Here is a 22,278-nt window from a genome sequence, read left to right as displayed (position 1 = left end):
GACACGCGGGTCCGACGTATACTAACGGACCGCGGCCGATTTAAAGGCTACCACCTAGCAAGTGTGGTGTCTGGCGGTGACACCACTGTTTTCATTACTCTGAATCGTATCATGTAGCACATATCAACCAAAAAAGCACTTTGAAGAAGATTGTAAAGATCAAAAGTCAAAGAGTAAATAGCTTTTTCAAAGAGTAAATATTTTTCATAATTGGCGCGATATTCTTCAGATCAATAAATATCTTGTGCTAAGCGCTTTATTAAGTAGCCTATGTTGTTCCTCGTGGCTCGTACTGTCTCCATACCAAATTTCATGGGATTCGATTCAGCAGGTTAGTCTTGTAAACGTAACAGACAGAGTCACCACCGTATTTATAATATTAGTGTGGATAAAACTTTCCATTACTGTACATTTTTCCGTGACCTGATTTTGATGGGATAAAGCTTGTACGGTGCCTAAAGGTACGCTCAAGTTACCTTTTGAAAACTCCACGGACAAATAGACAGGTACGACAGTTATAGGTAAAACTTTCAATCACAATATCTTTTCTCTTCCGTCATCAGATTTTGATGAAATGAAGCCTGCACAGTGAGAAAAGCTATTATGGTGTTAACTGTGAAACCCCTATAAAATTCGTCCAGAAGTTTTGAAGATAAGCGTGTACGAACAGAAAACAGGCACATTCGACGGTTTTAGATAAAACTTTAAATCGCGATATCTTTTTCTTCCGTGATCCGACTTTGATGAACTAAAGGCTGTACGATGCCCCAAACTATGCTCAAGTTATATGCGAAAACCCCACGAAATTTTATCCCGTCGTTTTGGATCAGCGTGTTCAAACACACAGACGCGACCATTTTACAGGTTTAGTCTTGCTTACGACTTGTAAGCATATTAACATATCAAATGGGTGCCTTGTAGTTCTTTCGGTGTCCAGTTGTTAACTGCCATGACTTTTGAGTAAACTTTAAATGAATTATCAACGTAGATTTTCATTTTATACTTATTTATTTTCATTGTACACATATCAACATCAGCTTTTAAATAGCAAACTTCATACATGTAACACGGCAGTGAATAAGTCACATAGACCTCGACGAGATTAACGATATTATCAAGTGACAATAATACATTACCCATATATAACCCTGCAGCAATAATACAAAATAATTTTTTCCACTATTTTCTTATCATATAACCTTGCACAAGCAGAAAAACAGCGTGCTATTTCAAGAGAAAGAGCTTCATAAATTGAATAAGTCAATAATGCGTTGGTCCACCTCTGACCATAAGCAAGTAGTCATTCGGCTTGGCATTATTTGACAGATTTGTTGGTTGTCCTCCTGAGGGTTGTCGTGCCAAACTCTGTCAAATTCGCTTTAGACCGTCAGAATCTCGAGCAAACTAAAGGGTCCCTGCCCATAGTGCCCCAAACGTTCTCAGCTGTGGAGAGATCCGGCCACCTTGCTGGACAAAGTAGGTTTAGGCAAGCACGAGGTCAAGCGTAGAGACTCTCACCGTTGTTTGCCGGCGGTCGTTAGCTTTCTGAAATGTAAGCCCAGGTTGGCGTTCCATGAAGCGCAACAAAACGGGGTGCATAATATCGTCGACGTACCGCTGTGCTGTAAGGGTGCCACGGACGACAACAAAAGGAATCCTGCTATGAAAAGAAATGGCACCAGTGACTATGATGCCTGGTTGTGAAATAGTATGTCGGGCGACGGTCATGTTAGTATCCCATCGCAGGTTGGGTCGTCTCCAGGCAAGACTTCGCTGATGAGTGAGGCTCAGTACGAAGTGGGATTCATCACTATAGACGATTTTACTGTAGCCAATGAGAGTGTCTGGGGAGGCTCTGGACAGTTTTCGGCTACGAACCTTACTGCCACCCGCCACACAGTCCGACAACCAGTGGTGACAGTCTGGAGTGCCATTTCTTTTCATAGCAGGACCCGTTTGGTTGTCATCCGTGGCAAATTTACACCACAGTGGTACGTCGACTACACACTGTTTGCAGTTTTGTGGCCCTTCATTGGAAACTATTCGGAGCTTACATTTCAGCAACATAATGCTCGCCCACACATAGTGAGAATTTCTAAAGCTTGTCTTCGTGCTTGGCAAACCCTACTTTGGCCAGCAAGGTCGCCGTATCTTTCCACTATTGTGAACATTTGGAATATTTAACCAGCTCGGGAATTGGATGATCTAAAGTGACAATTGGAAAAAATTTGACGGGACATCCCTCAGGGGGACGTCCAGCAACTGTATCAATCAGTGCCAAACCGAATAACTGCTTGCATAATTACCAAAGGTGAACGAACGCGTCATTAATTTGCTCAATTTGTGAAGCTCTTTCAGTTTTTCTGTATATGTTATCGCATTCAGCGATTTCCGTCACATTCCGGTAATTCATTTGTGGTGCGTCGGTTCTTTTTTACCTGTGAGTAAAACAAAATTCTATCCCAGCGGTATCACTGGAGGGAGATTACATATACAAATTCTGGTCACATCATTCCGCACCAGTAAAAAGACTTGGCGGAGACCTTGGTTATAGAAGTCTGCATTTTGGCTGTACGGGATAAGATACCCGTTGTAAAACACCTCGCTGTCATTCCCGCAATGACTGCCACGCAACGGTTTCTTGATTCCAGGAAAGATAAAGTAGTCACTGCGTGCCATCTAAGAAGAAAACAGAGAATGAGTGAATGTTCAATAGCTAAAGAAAGAGTACTTTCGTGACAGTCGTGTGCAGGCTTAAGTCGTGGTGCAAGTATGCCGTCTTGGACAGCTTTCCGCTTCTCTTCGTCTTGACAGCCTTCCCTAAGATCGTCAGAAAATTTTGGAAGCATACACCTGTGACGATTTAATCATTACGAATATATGTTAGCATCGCAGCACTGCAGTTCCAGAAAACACATACCTTAACCATTGACGGTCGTTTTTTCACCATATTTTGTAGTGGTGAATACACTTTTTTTGACTGCTCTTTTTGCTCTTTCGTCTCGTGGTCATAGTGATGCACCCAGCACTCATTCGTGGTGATAAAGCTGCTAAATACCTGATCTGGATATTACTGACACAGCTACAATATTTCCACTGTTGTCTCACTTCAGCTGACAAAACTGGTGTAAGCAGTCGTAGAATTCAGCTGTCGGCCACCTTTGTCATGTTCAAAATTCGTGTAACATATTGCAAACTGATTCTGAGACGCCGTTCATCAAGTATCAGATCCCCCGCTTGTCTTGTGACTCTTGGTTCTTCACTCAGATGTATTCTGGCTCTTCGTTCTCCATCAATTAGACTTCTTTAGCCACACTAGAAGCATCTAACCGAAGACTCATATGGTGATGCTATGTTGCGGTACCCTTCCACCAACTCAGTACGGATTGTTGCAGCTTTATTCCCTTTGAAATGGAGAAAACTAATTGCCGCATGCCGCAGTGTGAAAGGTGCGGAGACCTAGTCTAGGTAACAGTGACTAAGGTTAATGACAAGATCAGGGAGTTAGAATTTTACATAATTATTGTTCACTTCTCACTGAAATTCACTCGGTATGCCTAACAACATTTCTAATTTAAGCAGGTTTATAGATTGTCGATACCAGTTGCACGATAATGTAGGTGTCTGTGACAATGCTTCACGTGCTCCAATCATTAAAAGACTGCTGCAATTAATTTCAGACGGTTTTAGGGCAGTCTCTTGTTATTTGGAATTTAATTCACCCTCCCTTATACGTTGTTCTCATGGTGACTCGTAAAAAATGACTTGACAGCACGGTACCGACTTTTCATCCAGTACGAGAAAATCCATCCACTATACAACGTGATTAGCACGGGACTCCAGCGGCGGTTCTACAGCACCATCACAGTTTACTCTCCGACAGTTATAAAGGCACGATTCTTTCTCTTCTCACAGTAATCCAATGTAACAATAATGCACAAAAAATAGCAAGCGATGTTAAGAATCATTTTACAATATACATCTTAAATAGAAATAGCTGGTAGTCACTTTCTCTACAGTCGACTTAAACGCGCAAGCTAGCTCCCGACTACGTCTGTGCTCCCTGAGCGATTTTGTAGCGGAGCTCGTTCATTTTTTTCTACAGCACATAGTTGAACAAAAACATATCAGCAAATAATTGTAATGACACATGAAGAAACACCCTTTTGGTGACAGTATACACCCAGTGCCTAGCCGACACGCTAAGGCGACAATATTACCGTGGCACCAGATGCTATAAAATACTTTGACCCGTCACATCTTCCATCGACGGCCAAAATGTGTCACGTTGAAAGGTGAATATCTATGGGAAGACTGCCACCATCCTCAGGATTCATGGCCTCAGGTTTTTTTTTTTTTTTTTTCGAAGTGGTACGTGTAGACAACAGTTAAACCACGGGCGATGCCTGGTGGAGGAGAACGAGTCCACGGGAGGTCGTGCCCAGCCGTGCGTTGGCGGTGGAGGTGTTAATGACGTCAGCTGCGCGGGGGGTCTTTCCTTATCTGGTGGCGGCATACCAGGCTGGGACGCACTCCACTGTGACAGCACTCATCCGCGCGCTGGGAGGCCGGACTGCTCCTTGTTCACTTCAGGATGTTCACCGAATTCTGAGCCTATTTATCGTTGGGTTGTGCAGTTACTTTTTTCAAAAACTCATTTGTCGTCTTTGTTAGACGAACTGCACTGTGACAAAATTGCAATTCTCCGATATTGAATTTCTATCCTACTGGAATAGTCATTACTACGTTATTACGTGATATATAATATGTCTAAGGCCTCTTAGCCACGACACGAAAGTTTCTCAGCCGTAGCATGAAGAGGCTCTATTAGCACTACATTCGCCTTTATTACGTTGTTTAACCTAATACCAACACCAATTACAATTTAATACAAAACACATTGAATTCACTACTGTCATCATGTTGTTGTTGTTGATATCTTCAGTCCTGAGACTGGTTAGATGCAGCTCTCCATGCTACTCTATCCTGTGCAAGCTTCTTCATCTCCCAGTATTTACTGCAACCTACATCCTTCTGAATCTGCTTAGTGTATTCATCTCTTGGTCTCCCTCTACGATTTTAACCCACCACACTGCCCTCCAACGCTAAATTTGTGACCCTTCGATGTCTCTGAAGATGTCCTGCCAACCGATCCCTTCTTCTAGTCAAGTTGTGCCACAAGCTCCTCTTCTCCCCAATTCTGTTCAATACCTCCTCATTAGTTATGTGATCTACCCATCTAATCTTCAGCATTCTTCTGTAGCACCACATTTCGAAAGCCTCTATTCTCTTCTTGTCCAAACTATTTATCGTCCATGTTTCACTTCCATACATGGCTACACTCCATACAAATACTTTCAGAAACGACTTCCTGACACTCAAATCTATACTCGATGTTAACAAATTTCTCTTCTTCAGAAACGCTTTCCTTGCCATTGCCAGTCTACATTTTATATCCTCTCTACTTCGACCATCATCAGTTATTTTGCTCCCCAAATAGCAAAACTCCTTTACTACTTTAAGTGTCTCATTTCCTAATCAAATTCCCTCAGCATCACCCGACTTAATTCGACTACATTCCATTATCCTCGTTTTGCTTTCGTTGATGTTCATCTTATATCCTCGTTTCAAGACACTGTCCATTCCGTTCAACTGCTCTTCCAAGTCCTTTGCTGTCTCTGACAGAATTACAATGTCATCGGCGAACCTCAAAGCTTTTATTTCTTCTCCGTGGACTTTAATACCTATTCCGAATTTTTCTTTTGTTTCCTTTACTGCTTGCTCAATATACAGATTGAATAACATCGGGGAGAGGCTACAACCCTGTCTCATTCCCTTCGCAACCGCTGCTTCCCTTTTATGCCCTCGACTCTTATAATTGCCATCTGGTTTCTGTACAAATTGTAAATAGCCTTTCGCTCCCTGTATTTTACCCCTGCCACCTTTAGAATTTGAAAGAGAGTATTCCAGTCGGTATTTTTAAAAGCTTTCTCTAAGGCTACGAATGCTATAAACATTGTCAAAAGCTTTCTCTAAGTCTACAAATGCTAGAAATGTTGGTTTGCCTTTCCTTAATCTATTTTCTAAGGTAAGTCGTAGGGTCAGTATTGCCTCACGTGTTCCAATATTTCTGGGAATCCAAACTGATCTTCGCCGGGGTTGGCTTCAACCAGTTTTTCCATTCGTCTGTAAAGAATTCGCCTTAGTATTTTGCAGCTGTGACTTATTAAACTGATAGTTCGGTAATTTTCACATCTGTCAACACCTGCTTTCTTTGGGATTGGAATTATTATATTTTTCTTGAAGTCTGAGGGTATTTCGCCTGTCTCATACATCTTGCTCACCAGATGGTAGAGTTTTGTCAGGACTGGCTCTCCCAAGGCCGTCAGTAGTTCCAATGGAATGTTGTCTACTCCCGGGGCCTTGTTTCGACTCAGGTCTTTCAGTGCTCTGTCAGACTTGTCACGTAGTATCGTATCTCCCATTTCACCTTCATCTACATCCTCTTCAGTTTCCATAATGTTGTCCTCAAGTAAATCGCCCTTGTATAGACCCTCTATATACTCTTCCATCCACCTTTCCGCTTTCCCTTCTTTGCTTAGAACTGGGTTTCCATCAACGCTCTTGATATTCATACAAGTGGCTCTCTTTTCTCCAAAGGTCTCTTTAATTTTCCTGTAGGCAGTATCTATCTTACCCCTAGTGAGATAAGCCTCTACATCCTTACATTTGTCCACTAGCCATCCCTGCCTAGTCATTTGCACTTCCTGTCGATCTCATTTTTGAGACGTTTGTATTCCTTTTTGCCTGCTTCATTTACTGCATTTTTATATTTTCTCCTTTCATAAATTAAATTCAATATTTCTTCTGTTACCCAAGGATTTCTACTAGACCTCGTCTGTTTACCTACTTGATCCTCTGCTGCCTTCACTACTTCATCCCTCAGAGCAACCCTTTCCTCTTCTACTGTATTTCTTTCCCCCATTCCTGTCAATTGTTGCCTTACGCTCTCCCTGAAACTCTGTACAACCTCTGGTTTGGTCAGTTTATCCAGGTCCCATCTCCTTAAATTCCCACCTTTTTACAGTTTCTGCTGTTTTAATCTACAGTTCATAACCAATAGATTGTGGTCAGAGTCCACATCTGCCCCTTGAAGTATGTTACAATTTAAAATCTCTGTCTTACCATTATATAATCTATCTGATACCTTCTAGTATCTCCAGGATTCTTCCGTGTATACAACCTTCTTTTGTGATTCTTGAACCAAGTGTTAGCTATCATTAAGTTATGCTCTGTGCAAAATTCTACCAGACGGCTTCCTCTTTCATTTCTCTCCCCCAATCCATATTCACCCACTATGTTTCCTTCTCTCCCTTTTCCTACTCTCGAAATCCAGTCACCCACTACTATTAAATTTTCGTCTCCCTTCACTACTTGAATAATTTCTTTTATCTCATCATACATTTCATCAATTTCCTCATCATCTGCAGAGCTATTTGGGATATAAACTTGTACTACTGTAGTAGGCGTGGGCTTCGTGTCTATCTTGGCCACAATAATGCGTTCACTATGCTGTTGGTAGTAGCTTACCCGCACTCTTATTGTTTTAGTCATTATGAAACCTACTTCTGCATTACCCCTATTTGATTTTGTATTTATAACCCTGTATTCACCTGACCAAAAGTATTGTTCCTCCTGCCACCGAACTTCACTAATTCCCACTATATCTAACTTCATCCTATCCATTTCCCTTTTTAAATTTTCTAACCTACCTGTCCGATTAAGGTATCTGACATTCCACGCTCCGATCCGTAGAACACCAGGTTTCTTTCTCCAGATAACGACGTCCTCTTGAGTAGTCCCCGCCCGGAGATCCCAATGGAGGACTATTTTACCTCCGGAATATTTTGCGCAAGAGGACGCCATCATCATCTAACGATACAATAAAGCTGCATGCCCTCGGGAAAAATTACGGCTGTAGTTTCCCCTTGCTTTCATCCGTTCGCAGTACCAGCACAGCAATGCCGTTTTGGTTAGTGTTGCAAGGCCAGATCAGTCAATCATCCAGACTGTTGCCCCTACAACTACTTAAAAGGCTGCTGCCCCTCTTCAGGAACCACGCGTTTGTCTGGCCTCTCAACAGATACCCCTCCGTTGTGGTTGCACCTACGGTACGGCCATCTGTATCGCTGAGGCACGTAGGCCTCCCCACCAACGGCAAGGTCCATGGTTCATGGGGGCAGGACTGTCATAATAGACGATTTAATTTATACTTACTAGGAAATTACGGGATGTTTGACGATTCCTATTACAGTTTCCTAAAGGTACTTAGTAAAATTTTAGCATGAAGTCATACAAAAGCACCAACCTCTGAGCTGCGGGCTCTGACCACTACACAGATGTGCTAATGTTCACAGCCACGATGGTTAGGTTGGCTATACGCCACTCTTCTCGTCGGTGGACGTATACTGTGCAGAGGGCTCTTCGGTCAACAAAAGTGACGAGAGACGGCAAGAAAAGGCAGTTGCTACTAGTGGACTGAGTGGAACGGATGTGAACAGCTACGACAGTCGTCAGTTCACAGACAATCGCCATATTGACATCGGTGATCAAGTTCAGTAGAATGTTTCCGCTGTGGTCTTTCAACTCGCGAGATGGTAGAGAGTTCAGTTCCTATATTCAGCGACGTTCGTGGCTACACTGTTTACCTTTCGGCACGCCATAGACTGGGGACTATTTAAGACGATTATTGAGTAATTGCATGAAGTGCCCTCCCCGGCTTCCATTACCTTTCTTGCCGATAATCGACGTTCTCCGTTATTTCTCTCCCCGAAGACTCGCACAGTTCAGGTGCTGGACCAAGCTAATTCAAGGGTTTATTATCGACCGAATTTTTTCTGTATAATATACCTGACCGTCATACTTGTAATGCAGGATACCTCACTTCTGAAAGTACAATTTACTATGGTTTTCCGAGAACAGACTCATTTTCTTCGGTCTTTAGCTTCCCCTGCTGTCCCGTTCATTATCAATTAATCATCAACTGAACCTCTGCTGGAAGAAAAGAAATTAGGTGCCAACTATGGTCGAGACAGCAGCCGACACGTAGGCGGATGACAGATCTCACCGCTAGCAACAGTGGAGAATTCGTTTGCTCCAGTAATCACCTTAATTAAAGTACATTAGATATCATACCATCGTCTCTGGCTGACCAGTAACGACTACACGAAGTCCGGAAATGAGCCATTTGTATATAAAATAAGTCTGATGATTACATCACTTTCGTTTCTGCGACTTCACGTTACGCACACTAATTGACGAAAGGGTGCCGGCATTAGTGACTATGGTAATTATGATAACACATATCATTATCGACAGACTGCAACAACGGCTGTGAGACACTCGCATGTTTGGAGCTTGGGGGGTTGGCTGTGGTGCTTCACACACGTACCACATTCTCCACTTAGAAGAGGACGTCCTTCGTCACTTACAAAGAGAAAACAACGACGAATACTGGAAACATTAACCTTGCCACCACCTCTTGTATAACACACAGGTCAGGGCTTATTGTCTCCGCTGTATGCGTTCCGTAAATCTAGAAATTTAAAAGTAATTCATTCTTCAAACCTGTTTTACATCCAAGCGATACATTACAGGACATGCGTTCCATATCAAAACTTTATCTGTTACGTCTCCTTTACAACCAACTGAAGTCTGTGATACGAATTGTGGAATACTCTGTATAACTCACTTAATAATCTTGTGTTCTTTCAGGAGCACCATATTGCCAACCTGATATGGGCTGTTTCTCTTTTATTGATAAATATGATGGATAAACAGTAAAGCATTTCAGCATCCCACGTGTCGATTAAGAAAGCGTTTTCTGTTTAGCCCACACAAGGAAAACATTTTTAACTTGCCTTAGAGCTACAACAAACGTATTCGCAGTTGCGAATATGAATAACGATCAGCTGTATAAGGAAATGACGACGGACCGGGAATCGAACCCGGATTCCCTCCATGACTCACGCCCACACATAAACTCCCATACGTCGTCGTTCCTTCGTCACAACGTGTACTCGTACACACATTACGTAACGCTCGTACAGCGGGGACATTTTAATTGAAAGTCGCTACCTGTTATCGGTGAATAAATTCAACATTGCAATGTCTGTGTTGTTAAGAAGAAAAATGCAGTATTACTTCGGAGATGCACGCGTGTCCGAAGAAACATTAAATTGTTGTTCTTAATAACGCAGACAATGCAGTACCGTGTCTTAATATAGTCAGACAAATTTCCGTATTCTATCTTGGTCCTCTCCTGCAACTAGAATGAGGAACTTGTGTACAAATCAGAAGATATTACGTGGCTTCTGGGCATGCAGAAAACTACGGTGAATTTTGTCTAAGGAATTACGATGATTGTGAAGTTTCCAGATCACTGGTCTCTCTCTCTACAGCTAGTGTTTTTATGTTGCTAAATAATAATACACCACAATTAAATAAACAGTCGTTACCAATTTCACTCGATACTATGTATGTTCCACTACTAGAGTCGGTTTTCCAGGCTGAGTGAAATATGAATAAATAATGCTGGAAGAGGGTATGTGTGGAATCATTTAGACTTACGCAACCACAGGAGATGTGGTTGATGCCTTCTCACTAGATGCACACAACTGAGATGATGTAGGTATTTCTTGAAGCAGAGGTATTTGAAGCTCAGGTGTGTGACGTGTTTTGGAGAGCGTCAAACATCGCAGCAGTTGTTACACCGCTAGCAATGGATAAATGTGTATGTACATAATCTCTTCCCCTACTTCTCATGGTGTCCTGTCGTTGCTTGTTCCACACTTTCCTCGCTGACGCTCTAACTGTTACTAGCAAAACTAGTAGTTGAGACACCACCGTGTGTGCTCATCTTAGGATAAAACTTTCACTATTTTGTTTCGCTTGATCCTGCCCTATCGACCAGTAGCTGACCTGGTAAAGGTTGTGAAATTATGCTGGCAGCTATTGTGTGTCCTGCTTTCTGAATTAGGCCTATAGAAATGCTTCAGGAAAGTAAGTTTTGAAACAGACTGCGGTAGTATGGTGATAGATTCTTCCTCTTTATGCGAAACATAATACAGATTCTGTACAAAGCAGAAGTACTACTGGAGGCTCACTAATTTAATAATGATGAAAACTTAATCTCCATTTGGGATCAATTCTTTGCTTCCTAACTATTACAATGTTCAATTTGTATATAACTCGTTTGTGCATTAGTGGTTCCTACATGCGCTGATGCTTTAAGTCTTTATAGTAGCATCTATCTACCATGAGTTACATCATTTTAGCAAAGACAATTCAGCGAACTTTTATAAGAATACAGGTTAGTGAACATATTAATAAATGTAGGGGGCACAAACGGTATAATCCCACGGGAAAATTAAATAACCTAGAAACGCAGAACGAATGTTCACTATCAGTTTAATCAAATCGGAATAGAGATACTCCGAATAGTGGCCCCACACAGATTGTTATTTCAGCACAGTAAAGAAACAAGAAATCAATTGACTGACTCAGGAGAGTAAGTACAGCGTTCACAGCCAGTGCCGATATCCAGTCCAAAGTTACTCAGCTGTGCACCAAACCACACGAATGAAATTCCCTAACTTCAGTAGTTTACCTAAGACTTTATACAATAACAAATTCAGCTTGGCGGAAGTTCAGTCACTGATAGTTATACTAGCACTCAAAGCACGAAAGTACTTCTATGTCCTATACTAATACACAATGGAATATTCCTAAGTTATGAAAAGGCATACAATGAAGTAACTGTAAGCTGCAATTAACATCTACGTGGCTCACCTAATGCACAGATTGTAAGTTGGCTGTTTAGGTTTTCTTATTGGTAACGCCACATAGCACTCTGTACGAAAAATGACTGGCTGTGCTGAGTGCAGCCTGTGGCTAATTTGCATTGTTGTCTGCCATTGTAGTGTTGGGCAGCGGCAGCTGGATGTGAACAGCGCGTAGCGTTGCGCAGTTGGAGGTGAGCCGCCAGCAGTGGTGGATGTGCGGAGAGAGATGGCGGAGTTTTGTAATTTGTCATGAACTGCTATATATATTATGACTATTAAGGTAAATACATTGTTTGTTCTCTATTAATATCTTTTATTTGCTAACTATCCCTATTAGTAGTTAGTGCCTTCCGTAGTTTGAATCTTTTGTTTAGCTGGCAGTAGTGGCGCTCGCTGTATTGCAGTAGTTCGAGTAATGAAGATTTTTGTGAGGTAAGTGATTTCTGAAAGGTATAGTTTAATATTAGTCAGGGCCATTCTTTTGCAGGGATCTTTGATAGTCAGATTGCGTTGTGCTAAAAATATTGTGTGTCAGTATAAGCACAGTCTTGTATAATTGTTCAAAGGGGACGTTTCATATGGCGACCCTGCCAGGATTAGAACCTGGAATCTTCTGATTTTTTCTTGTAGTTTGTGTAATTAGTGTAGATTTTGTTTATTGCTAGCGTGTAATTGTAGAGAGAATCTCCTTTGTAGTTGCAGCCTTTCATTGTTGTACAGTAAAACAGTTGTGGCATGCATGTAGATTTGCACCAAGTATTTCGCAGCTGCGCTTGCAATTAACGAGATATTATTTTCAGTGCTATGTTAATGTGTTCTCTTATTGTTGCTCTTCAAATTGTGTTTTTCTGTGTTATCGTGTGAAATATTGTGACAATAATGGCGTGTGAAAAACGTAATACTAGGCCTCAAAGTAAACTGAGAAATGACAGTGAAGACGAAAGCAGTGTGTTAGCGCCACCGAGTAATGAATTAACTAATGTTCAAAGTAGTAATTTGGTAATTGTACATAGGGAAATGGAGCGGGCTGCAAACAATTGTGTAGACGGTGAAACAATTAGTGAACAGGGAAGCATTATCGATCGATCGATCGGCAACAGCTTACCTCAGGAATCCGAAATGACAGGACACAATCTTGCAAATACTGTAGATTCAGGTTTTGTGTCCTCACCCTTTTCTCAAATAAGTCAAGACACATTTTCTGCTTTTCAAACTGCGAATATTGCCGGTTCAAATGCATTGCCGAATACCACTGAGGAACATGTTTCAGACACCAGTGCATTGTTATTACAATTAATGCAACAAGTGGGACAAAAGCTTCAAAAGTTAGACACAATGGAACAAAATCAGAGACAAACACAGCAAAAGCTTCAAAAGTTAGACACAATGGAACAAAATCTTCAAAAGTTAGACACAATGGAACAAAATCTTCAAAAGTTAGACAAAATGGAAAAAAATCAGAGACAAACACAGCAAAAGTTAGACAACAATGCGAACTAGCCACAGACTGCACACAGCACAGCCAGTCATTTTTCATACAGAGTGCTATGTGGCGTTACCAATAAGAAAACCTAAACAGCCAACTTACTTTTGACCAACATTGTATCAATAAGTGTGTGCCTTTGATTACTTTGTTATTGTAATTATGAAAAATTTTATCAAATCATTATTGGCCAATGCCCAAAACAATTCGTAAAATTTTTTGTGGGGAGCATGGGGACTATGTAAGTTGGCTGTTTAGGTTTTCTTATTAGTACCGCCACGTAGCACTCTCTATGAAAAATGACTGGCTGTGCTGTGTGCAGTCTGTGGCTAGTTTGCATTGTTGTCTGCCATTGTAGTGTTGGGCAGCGGCAGCTGGATGTGAACAGCGCGTAGCGTTGCGCAGTTGGAGGTGAGCCGCCAGCAGTGGTGGATGTGCGGAGAGAGATGGCGGAGTTTTGTAATTTGTCATGAACTGCTATATATATTATGACTATTAAGGTAAATACATTGTTTGTTCTCTATTAATGTCTTTTATTTGCTAACTATCCCTACTAGTAGTTAGTGCCTTCAGTAGTTTGAATCTTTTATTTAGCTGGCAGTAGTGGCGCTCGCTGTATTGCAGTAGTTCGAGTAATGAAGATTTTTGTGAGGTAAGTGATTTCTGAAAGGTATAGTTTAATGTTAGTAAGGGCCATTCTTTTGCAGGGATCTTTGATGGTCAGATTGCGTTGCGCTAAAAATATTGTGTGTCAGTATAAGCACAGTCTTGTATAATTGTTCAAAGGGGACGTTTCAAGTTCTTACGAGGTAACCTTAACAACAGCGTCACAAACATTGAAACACCCAGCACACTGTTCTGCCCGCCTATTTAAAACTTTAAAAGCTTTACTCAAGTGACCCACTACTAGATTAAATTACAACTAGTCCACCACTTGTACAATTATAGATATTAATAATTGTCATACGAGTATTTCAGATGTACATTATACATATATTTAGTTAACTTGAGGTCTGATATTACATTACTACTTCTAAACACCGCTGAATTATCAGTTTTTGTTTACTCTTTGTACACCATAAACTGAACAGTGAAAACTAGTCAAATTCATATCTTTATTCACCTCACCACTACAGTACAACATTGCTTGTAAGGTAATACGACAAAAATTCTTATTAAATAAACGTAAAAATCTTGGGCTAACATGACAAGTCAGTTGTGTGAATGTTAATCTTCAGCATGTATATTAAATAGTTCTGTACCTAAACAGTCTGGGTATCCCATTAAAAGAACACTAGAATTAATGTTCTCGTACGCAACTTACCTGGCTTTCACTTTATTCCCTACAACTTCAGGGGTTAGTCGACTCTTCACGAAACTTGTCTTCAATAGATATTATTTCGTTGTCATGTGAATTATTGCCCACCGCTTTCGAAGCCAGCAAACAAACTCATCGATAAACCAGTTCAATCGGGTCAATATCTGATGATGATCTAATCTTTCAATCGTGAACGTCATCCGATTCTTCTTCCTCGTCATAATGATCATCGTCATTTTCCTCAGCGTAATAATCAGCTTCATCTCTACCTTCTGCTTCCGTAAATAAATTGTTTCATCATCTTCTCCTGTCTTCTTCCGGAATAGTTTTTCCCATTCTCTGAGAAGCGAATCTGATGGAAAGTCAAAGTGCGTGCTTCGTGAACTATATCTACGTCTCCTTTGGCAAAATCTGGTGAAATATTTTGTATCCAACATTAGGCTACTTCCTTCTCTTCATGGAAACCGATATATGTACACTGCTGAGATAGTTGGTATGTGATCAGGTTGCTAAAACAATAGTCATTAAAATAATTGAAAAGCCACGATTGCTTCAATAGTTTATTAGATGACCGGCGGTTTCAGCACACTGATGGTGCCATCATCAGATCTGTGAAAGTATAACATAACAGGTTTGAGGGAGGGCTTACATGAGTTAACTAAATACCTTGCAATTATTACAGAACCACTCATTACTACTAAAACACAACTTTACTATAACTGCTTGTCACATACCAATGCAAAGCCCACATTTGTGCACACATTTCCTGTACATACTACAGTCACTATAAAGTACGACAATTACAGAGTAAAAGCATCTGAGGCACAGACATTATCCATTAGTGCCTTACACAACTACATATTATAATTTGCCTTTATTCATATAAGGACGTCAGGGATATTCACGCAGAAAGCTGTTAAGCTGTTCATAACACGACTTAGGTACAATGTGACGAGCGATTAAAACCTGTATGTAAGCGCTAAATGTGGGCTTTGCATACGTATGTGACAAACAGTTATAGTAAAGTTGTGTTTCAGTTGTAATGAGTGGTTATACCGTGGGACTATATATGCGCTGCTTGGACAGTGCTATCTGGTGGCCGGTTGTAAACCGCTAGAATCACAGCAGGTAAGCCTGCGCGGAATAGGGCAGTGACGATGCCGACCGGTGTTAGGCGGGTAGTGGTAGTTTCACCTGGTGACTTCAGTTTTATAATTATGGAAAGAACGACCATGAGAGGAGTTGTTTATTATTTTTTATTGGTTGTGACAGTGATTTTATCAGATGGGCTGCCTCATATGCCATGATGTCCATATGGTTTTATAAATGTTAATCCACTTTTCAGGTATGTGGTTCTGTAATAATTGTAAGGTATGTAGTTAACTCATGTAAGCCCTCCCTCAAACCTGTTATGTTATACCTTCACAGATCTGATGATGGCATCTTCAGAGTGCTGAAATCGGTCATCTAATAAACGATTGAAGCGATCGTGGCTTTTCAATTATTTTAAAAACTGAGTGATCGCCCCACGACACACCATGTGTTCACTTCAAAATATTCATTAAATAACCAACGGCGTTAACCGTATTTCGGAGTGATCCCTTCCGCTGATTTCATGTGAGCTTTTAACAACCAGCCTCCTCAGTTCTCTCTGGTGGCTGTCCATCAGTAATGAGGTCTGTTTGTTCTTGATTTAGCTGTAGTGGTCTCTTCGCATTTCTGTTTAATAGTCACATCACCAACAGTTGACATGGGCAGTTTTAGGTGTGTCGGAATGTATCTGATGGATCTGTTAGCCAGGTGACATTCAACGACTAATCCGCATTCGAAGTTAGTGAGTCTCCTGATCGACCCGTTCTGTCGTTACTGCTTCTCTGTTGACGAACTATATTTCCCGCCTCCGTTTACACTAATGGGCTCGCTTCATCTGACATCTACTGGTCGATTCCGCAACGTCTAATTACTTTACGCTCTAATATGGAGTCTTTCCTACCGACCATATGCACTCTCATAAAACTGCAACAATTGTCTATACAACTAAAAAAATGACTGAGCAGAAATCAATGATAAAACATGGGAACACGTCTTCCTGAAGGTTTTCCGTGCTGGAAAAGGAACTTTGTTGACTACCAAGAAATAGTAACTCCCAATTTCGGAAGTGGTAAAGATTAGAACACCACAACTTCATAGGGCACACAACTGACTACACTTACAAGAACGGCAAGCCAGCCCATCGATTTCGCGAGCTCCATGACATTGCTTTAGAATCAAGCCTTTCAGCAAGTAAGATTCAAGAGCAGAGTCCTGACACTTTTATTGGTCTTTTCTGATCCTACTAACAGCACTCTTCTGGAAAGTACCACTTACTACCAGGACTTCGCGCAAGTTAATTCAGCAGAAGTTGGAAAAGTTCTTCCATCTTAGATCTTTAGATCGTCAGTATCTGGGTCAGGTAAGAAAGGTCATTAGAGAGTGGACAATTTTCGTAACTGTTGAGGCACATTCAAAGTACTTTTAGATCAGGGCAGGGTAATCCGCAACTACAGTCTAAGCCAAAAAAAAAACAAGGACACATGACGAAGCAATTATCCGAATGGGACGGAAATCTGTAACTATACACACACAGACATATTCATGGAAGCACTTCTGAATCCTTAGAGGCTTCCTATACTGAGAAGTAGCTTTATTGAAGGACCACAGGAGAAAAATTTGAGAAATGTTAAACACTTTAAAACACCATCCCCTCTCCAGAACGCACACGATGTGCCTCCTACAACTGGCAGGGCTCCCAGTTTCTCTTACTCCAAGCAGCCCCACGAAATTCTTTTAACAACATGCCCTTTCAGCCAATCGGCGGAGCGGAGTGCAGGCACTTCCTTTGGTCATTTCCTGCTCTCACCAACATCACTCCTCTGGAGAGCGCTGCTTGCAGCCAGGACTTTTCACAAGTGTATTTCCAACAAGTGCTGGAAAATCTCTACCTTCACGTTAAAGTCACTAGACCTTAAGACAGCCTAGTAAGCTCCATCCATTAACTCATTAACTACTTTAGACGGATCACAGGAAGACCAGCCTACCAGCTCCCAGGCTAGATGAGCCCCTCTACTGCCGGAAATCGTATACCAGCTTTGGTATCCCTACAGCCATGATGTCGACATCACGTTGCTGATAAGAATGATGTAACACGAAAGACCTGAAGAAAGTCGTCTAGCTGCCCAGCCATCATCGCCTCTGATGGCGAAGTCTGTTAATATTCATCATTGCTGTGAGACACTGCCATGTATGCTAGGGTTCACAGTTTGCTTCTACACACTCGAGTGTATTTGTATTGCACTGTGGACTCATACTGGTCAGCACACCTGCCTACCCCAGCTGCTGCATACCACCCCGCTTTCGGACCTGAGTCAGCGGCACACTGGTAGAGTGCTGACCACATCGCCTCACCTGGTCGCCATCTGGTGCCCAGGGTGAGTCTGGCCTTCACCTTAGAGAGCGTTTGTGCTACTACCTTGCTGCTAGAACCTAGCAACTCGCTGCTGGCTAAGAGCCTTGTTCATTTACACTGTGCCCTCGCTGCTCATCAGGAATAATTACCTTGTGGCTGTTCACATAACTAGAAGAGTGCTAGCAGAGTCATACGTGGCACTGATGGAGAGACCTTGAAGCAGCCAATCACATCTCTAGTCTCAGGGAGTACAGTGTGGTTAAGGTGCGAAACACAAACTGACGTGATATCATCACTTGGTATGGTTTGTAGTCAGCAGCAGGGCGAGCAGCAATGGTGCAGGTTAAGTGTTCTGGTAAGGCTCAGTGGGCTTGATTCATCATCGTCATGTCAAACTGGTGGGGAGCAACCAGGGAGGTGACACCATAAACGTGTGATAAGGGGCTTTGACTGCGACCATTGTGGGTAATGTATTTACAGATGGAATAAATAATTCTATATAAATATTATTTTTATGGAAATGTGTCAGATATCATCTGATACCTACCCACAATACCGCAGCAGCTGAATATGGGATGGTGAACTGCACTGCTTCCTGACCATTAGGAGCCCAGCTCTACCACCCACCACACTGGTCATTCAGCCCAACCTCTACAACATGTAAAGCAAAAGGAATAACGCCTTCAGTTTTTTTAAATTGATATATTGCCGTTTGTAAGTATGATTTTTTGTTAATGTTTGTGTAATTATTTATTATTTGATGCTCACTTAGCTAGTTACATATATTTACTTATATATCTAAATGGTCATGGAGTAGCAAATTGTTGCATAAATATCTTCACTCTCGACATTAATTTTACTAACTAATTTTTATATTCTAAAATAAACTTTCTAATACGTTTGCTATGTGAGTTTCTAGAAAAATCTAAAAATGTCTGTATAATGAAGTGCACGAAGTTCACGTCAGTCTTAGCATAACATTTTGCTTCTTGCTGGATACTGTCTCTTCTCTTGTTGGAAAGCTTGTTTTACCTCTGTGTGTCTTGGGTCTGTCCTACTCATTAATACAAGGTTTTTTTTTTTTTTTTTTTTTTCAAAAGTGTATCTGTTCATATTTGATGCAATGAACTCTGTGCTCCGGATTCATTTTTCACACAGAACGAACAGATACTAGTTTTGCATAGCTTAACTGAGTTAAGCTTTGACTGTAGTTTGTAACTGTAATCCACATGTTATAACCCAACCCAGTTCAGTACATGACAAATATGAAATATGTTCATTGATGGGCTGAGGCTTGGTAGTCACATATGTTAAAAAAATCGCAACTGTTAGAGCAATGGGTCTGCGATCTACATAAATGTAAGGCATTACATCGCCTTTAAACATTTCACAATCCGAAGCCTCCTACATTCTGCTGTTAAGCTAAAGTTGATATTTTTAATCGCGTTACAGACAGACAGTACTGAAAGAGGTTTAAGTAGAACAGGACCATAATATATGTAAAAGCTTCCAGAAAAATAAACTTAATTTGTTTCATCAGAACAAAGTGGAAAATTCTGAAGTGAAAGATGTTCTGCACCACAGGGATAAAGAAGTTAAATATCAGATATTATAGCCAACACCATTTTCGTGCACAGTTAACACAGAAAAACATTTGTTTACTTCAGAATCTAGAAGCATGTCGAGTTGTTATTGTAGAGTACTTCTTTGGTAAGTGCAGCGGTGTAGATGCGTTGTTGAGTTACCTGTCAGACAAGAAGTAACAGCAAGTAGTTTGTGAAGACCTCAATGCAGACTTCTTAAGACATACATAGAGGGAAAATGATCTGAAATCATTATGTGGGTTTTCAATCTAGTTTCAGTAATCAGTTTTCCAACTTGCTGTATCAAGATAGTGAGACAGGGATTCACTCCATTTTTGTAGATGGTATTCAGGCTGAGAAATTAAAATGTACCCGGTTGTTAATGGACTATCTGATGACGATGGTACACAATTAATGGGAATAAACAATATAGCACCTTACAACACTGAGGCTTTTCCATATAAATCAGTGAGGTTTATTTAAAAGAATCTTTTAAAATCAAGTTAAGCGAGATGGTATAGGATGTGGGGTTATACAGAAAGAGGTGCTAATGCCAAATTTAATTTATTCCATAGGAAATTTGTGTTACTACGTAAAAGTTGCTTTCGTAAATAGTTAGCCAGAAAGTCCACTGAAAAAGCAAGTGAGTTACAGATAATTTAAGGAATAAAAATCTCATGTACGAGGAAGAGGGAAATTAATGTAAATAGCAGGGTAAATCAAAGTTCAAAATTACTTGCATACTGCCCAAAATAATGACATATTTTAGAGAAAGTAATTAAAATGTCAACAAGTATGTCAACAGGCATAAATGGCCTGACAGAAATTAATAGAGCAGATAATAAGATTAAAACTATATCCGATATTGTCAAATGGGAGACAGGACAACTAGTCAGTGTACAAGATACAATAAGAACTAAATTAAATGAAAAATCACAAGCAGAGTACTTTTCACAATCACATTCTGAATATAGCTGCAGAAACAGTGTTAAATAATCCATCTGAAAAGAGGAAAATGTATTAAAAATATCATTACTCAAAATTTTAAGCCACCAGTAGCAGGACCAACATCCTTCACTGATATAGGTAAAACTAAAAAAAAAATTAAAACTAAAACACTTTAATGGTGTTGAGCAAGTTTCAGATAGTATTCTGAAAAGTTATTCTAACCTAGTAAGTAATGTCCTTCGTGATATATGTAATGCACCGCTGGTACAGGGATTAAAATATGCAGCTGTTAAACTTCTTCACAAAGAAGACGGCAAAAAGACCTCAATAATTATCTTTCAATTTCCTTAGTGACATCTTTTCCGAAATATTCGAAAAAATGATGAGCTAAAGAGTAGTCTCACATTCATGTGGAAACAATTTACGTAGCATATCACAGTGTGGATTCCATTTGGGTCGCCTGAATGAATATGCTAGTTACACGTTCAGTCATCGAATATTACGACCTTAAACAACAAAAAATCACCAGATGGAATTTTTTGTGATATTTCCAAGGCATTTGGTTTTGTAGTCCATGTTACACTCTTATAAAAACTTAATCTCTTATAAATTTGGTCATTTTAGACATAACCAGTTTGAATCGCACAGAATGAAAGAACTTGTGCCGAATAATTCAAACACCATCCGAAGGTTACAAAATTTTAGTGACTGGGAGAAGCCATAGAGGAAGTCACACACGGATTTAACTTTAGGTCCACTCCTACTCCTTATATGTGTGAATGACCTCTCAATTCGTACCTTCGGCAAATAATAGTGGTGTTTTAAAGCCGATTAGATGGAAAGCCACATAAAAGACTGTTAATGATGTTTTCAAAGAAATATTAAGTGGTTCTCTGAAAATTGACTGTCCCTAAATTTTGCGAAAAGATACAGTCTCTGAAAATTGATTACCCATGAGTGCTCCTTGGGCAGCTGTCAGTTGTTGACAGCTGTCCAAGGAGCACGCATGCCGGTAATAATATTCACGAGACCAGTTAAAAGTGCTGCTGTATCTTGTAACACGAAGGTTACTCGATTTCAGCAGGCCTGAAAATTATATAACGTACTGCCGAAACTGGTATCCTAAAAATAAAACCTAAATAACGGTGATTGGTGTTGTATTATTGGAAACTGACCAGCCGTAGTCTCACACTCCAGACAGCGGATGGAGTTACATTCTTTGGAAATATGTGGCAAGTTTTATGGTACCAAACTAACCTTACACACTCCTTAATATAACTTATCAGACCGTACGGCCGCTCCGCGCAGCAGTTACATTCTTTGTTCATTTAGTTTACCATATGTAAGTTTTTCAATGTTTTCTCCCTAACATCGCAGACATTTTATTTATTTATTTATTTATTGCCAAATTATAGACCTGTTACCTGATGTTTAAAACGGGTCGTACATCTTACAATTTTCATTTTTCATCTTTTGTTTTATCTACAACATTTACAAAGAATGATATTTTTCAAAATAACAATAATTTAAGGTTGAAATATAAATAAAATTTTGTTGTTTTTTAAGAAGAATGTAAAAAGAAGATAGGATAGATGAGAGATTTGTTAGTACCGAGTGTGACTGACGGTGAATACCTCGGAATGGTTTCTTCGAGCCGT

Source organism: Schistocerca piceifrons, chromosome 5, assembly GCF_021461385.2.
Source record: "Schistocerca piceifrons isolate TAMUIC-IGC-003096 chromosome 5, iqSchPice1.1, whole genome shotgun sequence".
NCBI lineage: Eukaryota > Metazoa > Arthropoda > Insecta > Orthoptera > Acrididae > Schistocerca > Schistocerca piceifrons.
The sequence above is the reverse complement of the archived record's forward strand: the minus strand, read 5'-3'. Positions refer to the sequence as shown.